This window comes from Hypanus sabinus, chromosome 8 (genome assembly GCF_030144855.1).
Source record: "Hypanus sabinus isolate sHypSab1 chromosome 8, sHypSab1.hap1, whole genome shotgun sequence".
In the NCBI taxonomy this organism is placed as follows: Eukaryota; Metazoa; Chordata; class Chondrichthyes; order Myliobatiformes; family Dasyatidae; genus Hypanus; species Hypanus sabinus.
In genome coordinates, this window is record NC_082713.1 from 23234502 (window position 1) to 23246990 (window position 12489).

At 38.9% G+C, this 12489-nt stretch overlaps 1 protein-coding gene across 1 annotated transcript in view; it reads left to right on the forward strand.

Moving 5' to 3' along the window:
• Positions 1-12489, forward strand: part of eda (ectodysplasin A) — a 250529-nt gene that overhangs the window by 164697 nt on the left and 73343 nt on the right. The window lies entirely within an intron of this gene.

The window sequence follows — 12489 nt, forward strand, 5'->3', positions numbered from 1 at the left end:
GGGCCTAAGGTCCTGTTTCTATTATATTTTGCTCTATGACCCTAAATAAAAATGAAGCTGGTAAATTTAAAAAGAGCAAACTAACTTGGATCTTTGTGAGGCTTAAATCATCACGTGGTGAGCCAAATGTCAAACAATTAAGATTTCAGTCCTTAGCCAGAAAATGTTTTATCATAGTATAATTTTTTTACTTTGGTTCTCCTCAGTATTGATACCCTTGCAGTGCTAAAACGTCCTTCCTCTCAATGCACCCTCTTAATTGCCAAACAGATCCCGTTTGGTGTGTTCCCACTGCAGATATGAACTGAGACTCTGGGGGTCAGTTATTTTATCTGGCTCTGTTCATGCTGACTGACATTTTAATTTGGCAAAAAGTATTCTTATCAATCAAAATTTATGTGATGTTCTCCAAAAAATTACCATTTGCCTCAGTAAATAATTGTTACCCTCTGAAATCTGGTTTGTGAAATAAATAGAACAGAAAATGTTTGAAACCCTCAGCAGCACAGGTACCACCTGCATAGAAATGGAACTGGCATTTCCAGCCAAAGAGCTCCATCGGAAAATCAACTTGCATTCAGAGAAGGATGCTTACAGAATTTGACTAGCCATGCATCAGACCTCTAAATAGCACCTGGAGGAAACCCACATGGTCATGGAGAGAACTTATAAATCCCATACAGTTAGAGGCAGAAACCGAACCCCAATCGCTGATCTCCATCGTGGTAAAGAGGCACACTAACTGCAATGCTATCATGAGACCTTTAAGTGTGTACCATGTTAATCTGTGCAGAGTTCAAAGGAAGGCTCAATAATTATGCAATTATAATTAGAAAGAGAGAAATGCAGGGGATTAACCCAAAACATTGACACTCTTTTTTTCCCACGGATGATGCATTGAGTTTCTCCAGCAGATAGTTTGTTGCTCCCACAGATCAATGCCTAATGGAAGTTCAAGGAGCAGACATGTCAATTCTGTTGCTCTTCTACTTTAAAAGCAAGAGAACTGGGTTTGGACATTGCACAATGGACGCTCAATGATACATGCTCAATCAGCACTTCTACGCAGCAGAATTATGAAAATCGGGGAACTTCTTGGAACAATATGATCCAAATTCCATGCATGAGTGGTGAGGAAATTACATCATTGGTGCAAAATTGATTTGAGATGTGCAATGCCCAATGAAGTTTCGGGAGTGGAGCAACTTGGCCTGGAAATAATTGTAATCACAGTCACACTCCTCTCAGGAAGTAAGTGATTTCCAGATATGTAGGACTGAGCAAGTGTCCAACATTCTAGATGTCATTATATGTTAGCTTGTGGCATCAGTTTCAGTAAAAATCAGCTATTGACAGTCGTTTCATACTTCCATGTTTTCTTATGAGGGACTGAATATTCTCAACTTTTAGGAATTGCTTCTCCGCACCTTCCAAAGATGTTTGTGTTAGGGTTAGTAATTTGTGGGCATGCTATGTTGGTGCCAGTAGCATGTTGACACTTGTGAGTTGCCCACAGCACATCTTTGGACTGTCTTGGTCATTGTCACAAAAGACAAACGACCTGGCAATCTCTGCACTTGCCTCCCATAAATTCCGAGGGAACACCTTGTCATTGGGTATGTTTAAAGCAGAGCTTGATGGGTTCTTAGCACTTCTTAGCACTTAGCACCTTGATGGGTTCTGTGATACCCTCACAGGTTACGGAGAGAAAGGGGTTGAAAAGGAGATTAAATCAGCCATGAACAAATGGTGGAGCAGATTCAATGGGCTGAGTGGCTTAACTCTACTCTTATGTTCTACGTTTAAAACCTCAGGGCTGGTTCAATCCCTGTCTTGAGTATATATGATTTCCATCAAACTGAGAGATAAAAGGCACTAGGGAAAATTATAGGGCATATTTAATCCTCTGTTTCTTAATGTCTTTATTCACTCTGGCATAAATATCAAAGCTGAGGACCTAAAACTGTTTTAAGTATTTTATATGGATACAATATTTATTTATAGGAACCCACCAATCTAGCTCCAGGATTATAATCAAAGCAGCACCACATTGAATTCTCAGAGAACCTTAGAAATGGGAAGAAAAGTAGGCTCAAGCCCTCGTCAGCATTCAATGTGATAATGGGCAATGTGCTCTTGGCTTTTAGGTTTTTGATTTGTAAGGGAGTTAAGGGTTGTGAGGAGAAGGTGGGGAGAATGGAGGTTAAAAAGAAGCAGCCAATATTGAACGGTGGAGCAGACTCAGTGGGCTAAACAGCCTGATTCTGCCCATACATCCTATAGTGCTATAGACTGAAAGTTAGAGATGACAGTGCATTGAAGTAAATTTGTCTTAAGACCTAGATATCCAATGTTTAATATGAAGATACTTGAAAGCACAGTCACAAACAGGACTTGCTGTGTGCACTTTTCTATGCTGAAGAGACTTTATCTTGCTCTTAGAGCCAGCTTATTTGTGTTTTATTTCTCCAAGATCTGTTTAATTTTGATTTTCCAAAGATAATGCAATCCCGATGTAATGAAGGCCTGGTGATGAGAAGCATTTTGAATCGCTTAATCTTTCTACACCACCATGAAACTTTGGAATATTTATATATAGTTTGATCCAAAAGAATTTCAAACAAAGTGTTCTGAGTTGAAAAACATGAAACAGCTGTAAAACTGTGGCAATACATAAAAATAATAATTATGCAATATTTAGAGACTTATTCAAAGTTCAAAGGAAAGTTACTATCAAGGTACATATATGTCACCATATATAACCCTGAGAATCATTTTTACTCAATGAACCCATGACAGACCACACCAACTTGGGACCTCAATCAGTATGCAAAAGATAACAAACTGTGCAAATACCAAAAGATAGAAATAATAGTAATACATAAATAAACAATAAATATCGAGGACATGAGATGAAGAGCCCTTGAGAGTGAGTCAGTTGGTTGTGGGAACATCTCAGTGGTGGGGCAAGTGAAGTTGAGTGAAGTTATCTCCTTTGGTTCAAGAGCCTGGTGGCTGAGGGGTAATAACTGCTCCTGAACAGGTGGTGTGCGTTCTGAGTTTCCTGTATCTTCTTCCTGATGGCAGCAGTGACGAGAACATGACCGGGGTGGTGAGAGTCCCAGATGATGGTGTTACGTATTCAGGCAACAATAAATATATGAGTTCGGCAAGGGTTTCTTATAACAAACAACACGTCTATTAAACACAGAAAACAAACCCCCCAAAAGTAAACAAACACTACCGTAACCGGAAACAGCTGCTGAGCGGCAGCCCAAACAGTTCTTAAAGTGATATTCCAAAAACAGTTCTTAAAGTGATATTCCAAAATCAGTTCTTAAAAGTGGTATTGCCAAAAGTTCAATATGCTCACAGTCCATTTAAAAAAAGGAGAGACTTTATAGGACGATTTAGGTTCTCTTTCACGTCGCTTGGCTCCGATCCCCGACGTCGAACTTCCCACGAAGAATTTACGAAACAGAATGGCTTAAAGGCACTGACCTTTCCTTCCACACTATCCTCAATGCTTTCTGGTAAACCCAGGGATTAACATGAAGATAGTCAACGAAATCCTTCCAAATAAGGATCAAACAAAGGTCGCCCCCGTTTCACCGTAGAAAGTGATTCTCCTCGATCTTTAACTTCGGAACTTCCAATCTTCACTCTCCGCTGTCTCGAACTAACAGAATCATAAAGAACCTGCTGACAATGACCTTTTAAACTTTAGGCATTAAATAAAAATTTCATCCTTCAACTAAACTGCGTCATCACTTAAAACACGCAGTGGCATGAAGTCAACCTGGCAAATCCAGCCACGAACTGCCCCTCCTCACAGGGTGGGGTCTACCTTTTATAACCTGAAAAAAAAAACAGTCACATGATCTCTACTGGCGGGAAAATGACGTCATTCCACCATCACAAGACCATCACCTCAAGTCCAGTATAGCTTCAACCCCAGTCACATGACAAGGGCACCACTGTCATGTGTCACAAGTACGTAACACCTCCCTCCAAAAAAACATTTTTGGTCTGACAAGAACAAAAATTTTTAACAATTGCTTACAAGAAAAACAAAGATATAAATTTTATAAAATACACAATATACATCACCATCATATAACAGCTTATAACTCACAATACAGTAGGAGTGTTACAATTGAAAAAAAAAACCACTCCATAAAAAAAATTACAGTGTACATTCAACATCGAGATAGACCATCAGCAACCACATTATCTTTACCTTTAATATGAGTTATCATAATATTGTACTCTTGTAACATCAAACTCCAATTTAATAATCTTCTGTTTTTGTTTTTCATCTTACTCAGAAAAACTAACGGATTATGGTTTTTGAGTTGTACTAACATATACCTCAAAATATTCCAAAGCTAAAACAAGAGATAACAATTCTTTCTCTATTGTCGAATAATTTCTTTGATGCTTATTAAATTTCTTAGAAAAGTAAGCTACTGGATGATTAACCTCATCACCCTCATTCCTTTGCATTAATACTGCTCCTGCAGCCTCATCACTAGCATCCACAGCCAATGAAAAAGGTTTTCCAAAGTCAGGTGCCTTAAGCACCGGTTGTTGACATATCATTGTTTTCAATTTTTCAAATGCTTCTTGACAAGGCACCGTCCATACAAACTTCTCATTCTTCCGCAGAAGGTTAGTTAATGGAAGGGCAACATTAGCAAAATTCTTACAAAATTTCCGATAATATCCTACCATTCCCAAAAATCTTCTGAGAGTCTTTTTCCCCGTTGGAGTGGGAATCTCTAAAATTGCCTGAACTTTTGCCTGAGCAGGAGCTACCTTACCTTGACCCACAACATAACCAAGGTAAGTCACAGTGGCATGTCCAAATTCACTCTTAACTAAATTAATAGTTAAGTTAGCTTTTGAAAGCCTTTCAAACAATTTCTCCATCGCAATAATGTGTGCTTCCCAAGTATCATTTCCTGTCACTTAAATCATCAATATAAGCATCAGTATCTTTCAATCCCTGAATCACAAAGTTAATCATCCTCTGGAAAGTACCTGGGGCATTCTTCATCCCAAATGGAAGAACTTTATACTCATATAACCCAGATGGAGTTACAAATGCAGAAATCTCTCCACCTCTGTCCATTAATGGAACACACCAATACCCTTTCAATAAATAAATCTTTGTAAGGAACTTTGTTTTTCCAACTTTATCTACACAATCATCTACTCTAGGAATTGGATATGCATCTGTTTTCATTACAGCATTCACCTTCCTATAATCCGTACAAAACCTAATACTACCATCTGGCTTTGGCACCATTACACATGGCGAACTCCAATTCGAGTTAGAATGTCTAATGATATTATTCTCTAACATATATTCAATTTCTTTCTCAGCAAGTTCACATTTTTCCATGTTCATCCTATATGGATGTTGTTTAATAGGTTTGGCATCTCCAACATCTACATCATGTGAAGCTATAGTAGTCCTTCTCGGAACATCTGGAAACAACTCCTTATATTTAAAAATTTAAAGTCCTTCATCTGTTGTCTCTGCTCTAACTGTAAATGTGCTAATTTTTCATCAATATTTTCCAGAATGGTTGAATTTGGTAACCTAACAGAAACAATGTTGGATTTAGAATGAAAGTCAGATGAATCATCTATCATGTTCCTAGTTAAATCAAACTCACTCTCACTAACCACAACAGTCACAGTATCAGATTGTTTCTCAAAATATGGTTTCAACATATTTATATGGCAAAGTTGTGTTGACCTTCTACGATCTGGAGTTTTTATCACATAATCCACATCATTGATTTTAGACACAATTTCATAAGGACCATGAAATCTAGCTTGTAAAGGATTTGTCTGCACTGGGAAAAAAACCAACACCTTATCTCCAGGCTTAAACATCCTCATCCTAGCTTCTTTATCATACCAAGTCTTCATTTTCTCCTGATCCAACTTTAAATTTTCCTTAGCTAAGCTACAAGCTTTATGTAACCTGTCCTTAAATTTCAACACATAGTCCAACAAATTAGTGTGTACTTCCTTACTAATCCACTGTTCTTTCAACAAAGCTAAAGGTCCTCTAACTCTATGCCCAAACACGTTCAAATGGACTAAAACCTAAAGATTCCTGTACCAATTCCCTTACTGCAAATAAAAGTAAGTTTATACCCTCATTCCAGTCACTTTCATTTTCCACACAAAATGTCCTAATCATATTCTTGAGGGTAGAATGAAACCTCTCTAAGGCACCCTGCGATTCCGGATGGTATGCAGACGAAGTGATTTGCTTAGCTCCCAATTTATAAACTATCTGTTGAAACAATCCAGACATAAAATTACTGCCTTGATCAGTTTGTATCTCCTTAGGTAATCCAAAATAAGTAAAAAAATTTATAAGGGCCTTTGTCACAGTTTTAGCTTTTATATTCCTAAGTGGTACTGCCTCTGGAAACCTAGAAGAAGTACACATGATAGTCAACAAATACTGATAACCAGTTTTTGTCTTTGGTAATGGACCAACACAATCTACAATAACTTTAGAAAATGGTTCACCAAATGCTGGGATAGGTTGTAATGGAGCTACTGGTGTAACCTGATTTGGTTTACCCACAATTTGACAAGTATGGCACGTTTTACAAAACATCACCGCATCTTTTCTTAGACCAGGCCAGTAAAAATGTTTTAAAATCTTGTCCACAGTTTTCCTTACCCCTTGATGTCCACCTAAAGGCACACTATGAGCTAAAGTCAAAATCTCATTTCGATAAACTTTCGGAACAACTACCTGGCAAACAACATTCCAGTTCTCACTTGCAGGAGTTGTAGGTGATCTCCACTTCCTCATCAACGCTCCTTTTTCCAAGTATTATCCTACTGGCACCTTATCAATTTCACTATCTAGTAAAACCTGCTCTCTTAATTTTGTAATCTCAGAGTCTCTATTCTGCTCTGCTATCATCTCCTTCCGAGACAAAGATAAATCTTTATAGTCAGACTTACTCCAAGAATCTTGTTCAAACAACGAAGATAAGAAAGTCTCTGACACATCCTCAAAACTCGAATCCTGAGTTGAACAGTCCTGAGTAACAACCTCATTCTGCGCATCAATCTTTTTAGCCATAGCTCTAGTCACAACACAGAAAAAATCTGTGTTAGAATTCAACTCTGGTTCCTCTGACTCCATTGTCAAATGCACTTCAGGAAAAACTTGTCCACCTGCCAAGTCATTACCTAACAATAAAGAAATACCCTTCACAGGTAAGCTATGCTGTAATCCTACTTTAACAAATCCAGTAACTAACCCTGACTTTAAATTTACTTTATGTAAATGTACAGGCATAAAGTCACTTCCAACACCTCTTATGTAATTTACCTCACCAGTATCAGACTCTTCATTAAACTTCAACACACTATCTAACATCAGTGATTGAGAAGCACCAGTATCTCTAAGGATTTTTATTGGCACCAGAGTAGATCCTTCCTTCAAGGATACAAACCCTTCAGTTATAAAATGATCATATCCCTTTCTAACTTGGTCAGACTCTAACAAAGCCTCATTGGTTTTAATCAAACCCTGTAACTTTACAGGTGCTTCAGTATGTTGCACACAAGCATCTGGAACTGCTTCCTTCTCTTTCTTTTTCAATTTGAAACAGTTAGCTATTACATGGCCAGGCTTCTTACAATAGTTACAAGTAAGACCAAACTGTCTTTCCTTCACAGGCTTTCCTTTCTCATCAACTTTCTGATTAACCTCTGATTTAATTTCAGATTTACCTGGAATCTCCATGTTATTTTTCCTTTTAAAATTTCTGCCCTGAGGAAATTTATTCTTATGGATTAAAACATACCCATCAGCTAATCTAGCACAGTCCTGCAATTTAACAGTATCCTTCTCAATTAAGTAGGTCCTTACTTCAACAGGAATGCTTCTTTTAAATTCCTCCATTAAAATCAGCTCTCTCAATGTGTCATAGTCCCCATTTACATTTTTAGAAGAAACCCATCTCTCAAAACACACAGCTTTATCATAGGCAAATTCCACATAAGTTTTTTCCACAGACTTTTTCAAACTTCTGAATCTTTCCCTATATGCTTCTGGGACTAACTCATATGCGTTTAAGATATGCCTCTTTACAATATCATAATCAATTGCTTGCGCAGCTGTTAAAGCTGTGTAAACTTGTCATGCTTTGCCTTTAATTACACTCTGTAACAACACTGACCATTTATCTTTCGGCCACTCTGACATCCGAGCAATAGTTTCAAAATGTTGAAAATACCTTTCCACTTCTGTTTCACTAAATGGAGGGACCAATTTAATTTCTTGACTAGCAACAAACGGTTTTTTAGAAACAGAAGACTGATTCCCAGACTTTAATTCCTCCATTCCATATGCAAATTCTCTCTGCTTTTGTTCCGCCTCCAATTTACACCTCTCCAAATCAGCTTTACTTTGTTACAATTTCATTTGTTCGATTAGGAACTGGATCTCCAGATTACTTGTTTGAAACGACTCTAAATTCGAATCATCAAAAACACCCGAGACCACATAGTGTGACGCGATTTTTCTCTGTATCACAGCCTTAGATGTAGTTTGCAAAATACCTTTAAGTTGCAATCTACTAGCTATCTCAAACACCTCAGTTTTTTTCGCCTTCGCCAACACCTCCGCAGCTGGCGAAGCCAGAAACTCATCAATATTCATTGCTGCCGAATACCACAACAAGCCAAACAAAAGAACCGAGTAATCCCCATTTCCAAACCACCGATTTAAAAGTCAGCAAGCATTTAAACTCAAATGATTCAATCCCGGACGAGCCCCCATATTTAATGTTACGTATTCAGACAACAATAAATATATGAGTTCGGCAAGGGTTTCTTATAACAAACAACACGTCTATTAAACACAGAAAACAAACCCCCCAAAAGTAAACAAACACTACCGTAACCGGAAACAGCTGCTGAGCGGCAGCCCAAACAGAGAGGCAGCAACACCGACTGTCATTCTCAACCTCTGACCTCCAGACCGCGACAGAGGGGCAGCTACACCGACTGTCATTCTCAACCTCTGACCTCCAGACCGCAACAGAGGGGCAAATACACCGACTGTCATTCTCAAACTCTGAGAAAGTGATATTCCAAAAACAGTTCTTAAAGTGATATTCCAAAAACAGTTCTTAAAAGTGGTATTGCCAAAAGTTCGATATGCTCACAGTCCATTTAAAAAAAGGAGAGACTTTATAGGACGATTTAGGTTCTCTTTCACGTCGCTTGGCTCCGATCCCCGACGTCGAACTTCCCACGAAGAATTTACGAAACAGAATGGCTTAAAGGCACTGACCTTTCCTTCCACACTATCCTCAATCCTTTCTGGTAAACCCAGGGATTAACATGAAGATAGTCAACGAAATCCTTCCAATTAAGGATCAAACAAAGGTCGCCCCCGTTTCACCGTAGAAAGCGATTCTCCTCAATCTTTAACTTTGGAACTTCCAATCTTCACTCTCCACTGTCTCGAACTAACAGAATCATAAAGAACCTGCTGACAATGACCTTTTAAACTTTAGGCATTAAATAAAAACTTCATCCTTCAACTAAACTGCGTCATCACTTAAAACACGCAGTGGCATGAAGTCAACCTGGCAAATCCAGCCATGAACTGCCCCTCCTCACAGGGTGGGGTCTACCTTTTATAACCTGTGAAAAAAAACCGTCACATGATCTCTACTGGCAGGAAAATGACATCATTCCACCATCACAAGACCATCACCTCAAGTCCAGTATAGCTTCAACCCCAGTCACATGACAAGGGCACCACTGTCATGTGTCACGAGTACGTAACAATGGATACTGCTTTCCTACAACAATGCTCCATGTAGATGAGCTCACTGTAGGGAGGGCTTTACCTGTGATGGACTGGGCTGTATCCATAACTTTTTGTTCAAGGGCATTGATGTTTCTATACCACACTGTGATATAGCCAGTCAATATACTCTCTACTGCACATCTGTAGAAGATTGTCAAAGTTTTAGAAGTCATTGCTACTCTTTGCAAACTCCTAAGGAAGTAAAGGTGCTTCTGTGCCTTCTTTGTACTTAAGTAGTGGACCCAGGACAAATCCTTTGAGAGGATTTGAGAGAACACTGAGGAATGTAAAGTTGCTAGCCCTCTCCACCTCTGATCCTCAATGACAACTAGCTCATAGACTTGGTTTACTTCTCCTGAATTTAACAATCAACTCTTTGGCCTTGCTGTCATTGAGTAAGAGGTTGTTGTTCTGTCATCACTCAGCCAAATTTTCAGTTTTCCTCCTACATGCTGATTCATCACCACCTTTGATTCAGTCTTTGTCGGTGGTGTAGTAGGCAAACTTGAATTTGGCATTGGAAATGTGCTTAGCCACACGTCATAAGTGTAAACAAGTAGAGCAGGGACTAAGCACACCAGCCTTGAGGTGCACCTCGGCTGATGGAGACTGGAGGAGATGTTGTTCCCATTCAGAATTGACTGGAGTCTGCAAGTGAGGAAATCAAGGATCCAATTGTACAAGGAGGAATAGAGGCCAATGTCTTGAAGCTTATTGATTAAAAAGGATGGTAGTATTGAATACCAAGTTTAGTCCATAAAGGACATCCTGATGAATACAGTTTTTGCTGTCCTGATGTTCCAGGGTTGAGTAAAGAGCCATTGTGATGGCACCTTTTGTGGACCTGTTGTGCCGGTAGGCAAATTGGACAAGATATAAGTTGCTTCTTAGGCAGTTGATTTTCCACCATCAACCTCTCAAAACACTTCATCACTGTAGATGTAAGTGCTACTGGATGATGGATATTAAAGCAGGTTACCACATTCTTCTTTGGCACCAATATCAGTGACATCAGCTTGAGATGGCCAAAGTGAGAGGTTAAAGAACACTCAAGACATTTGATCAGCACAGGTCTTTAGAACTTGGCCATGTACCAGGTGCTTTCCATGGCTCACCCTCCTGAAGGCTGCTCACATTTCAGCCTTAGATTCTGAAATCATAGCTATGGGAATTCATGGTCAATGTAGGAATTCATAAGTCTGGATGTTCTGACAGGCCTTCATGTTTGAGTTGAGCTACAATTGGATTGGCTATACTTTTAAACAGCTTCCTTTTCACAGTGAAGCAGTGTTTCAGAAGAAAAAATTACCAGGGTCAGATTGACTCATGATTAGATTGTGGTCAAGCAATGAAGTGAGATAGATATGCAAATTTTCAACAAAGTATATTAGCATATTATGCAATGACTATGATGCAGCAATTGCTACAAGAATGCAATATTAATCAATTGGTGTGAAATAGGAACAGAAGTAGGCATTATTATCAGGCTGGGGTAACAGTTTCTTCCCCCAGGTTCCACCCAACACCCTGTCTGAATGCCCTACTGTTGCCCAACCCCACCACTCTCCAACCAACAGACACATTCTCATCCTGCACTGGTCATCTTTTATTTCTGCTGTTTTAGATATTTATACAACTGCTTCTTTTATTATAACAGTGTCAGTAACATGATACATTCTAACATAAACATGCACCTCATACTTTATGTCAGCCTGTCAATCTTAAGACTATGCCACTCAGGGGCTATTATAAATATTATTGTCTGATACTATGCGCTGTGTGTGAGTATATGCATTGTGTTTTGCACCTTGGCCGAAGAGGGAATAGATTTAGTTCAGCTGTATGCATGTGTATGTTTGAATGGCAGTAAGCTTGAACTTGTACATACTGTCTCTTGAATAAACTTGATGACTTAGTCCCACTTCCTTTGATGTGTTTGTGTTGTCTAAACATTTTATCTCAGTCCTGAACATTCTCAGTGAGTAAACAAACACGCTATGCCAACTAAGAGTGGAGAGCATTTAAGTGTCTCCTCGTTTCAGTGCTATGTGTCCAGCTTCTTAGCTGCAGCCTATAAAGCCTTGTTCTAACCTTTTGGGCTATCTGCTCGTGATATCAACCCTATCATGCCAACTAAGGATTTAAAAACCTGCAATTGAGGCAACCCTTCATCATACTTCAGGGCGATTATTTTTTGTCTTTCTCTCCAGTTCATTTTAGGAATCAGCCAATCAGCTTATGTTGCACTCTTTTTAAAGCTAAACAATACTTAGCACTCCTAACATGTGTCCACCAAAACCTTCTGCAGTTGCGGAGAGATTTGCGTATTCTTATTGTCCAAGCCTCTTGTAACAAAGGAGAACGTAACAATGGCCTTTCAAATTGTATGCTGAACCTGCACATTTACTTTGTGAATTCCCTAATCATTTTGTGCAGCATCTTTTACTAGACAGAAAGACAGACAGACATACTTTATTGATCCCGAGGGAAATTGGGTTTCGTTACAGCCGCGCCAACCAAGAATAGTGCAGAAATATAGCAATATAAAACCATAAATAATTAAATAATAATAAGTTAATCATGCCAAGTGGAAATAAGTCCAGGACCAGCTTATT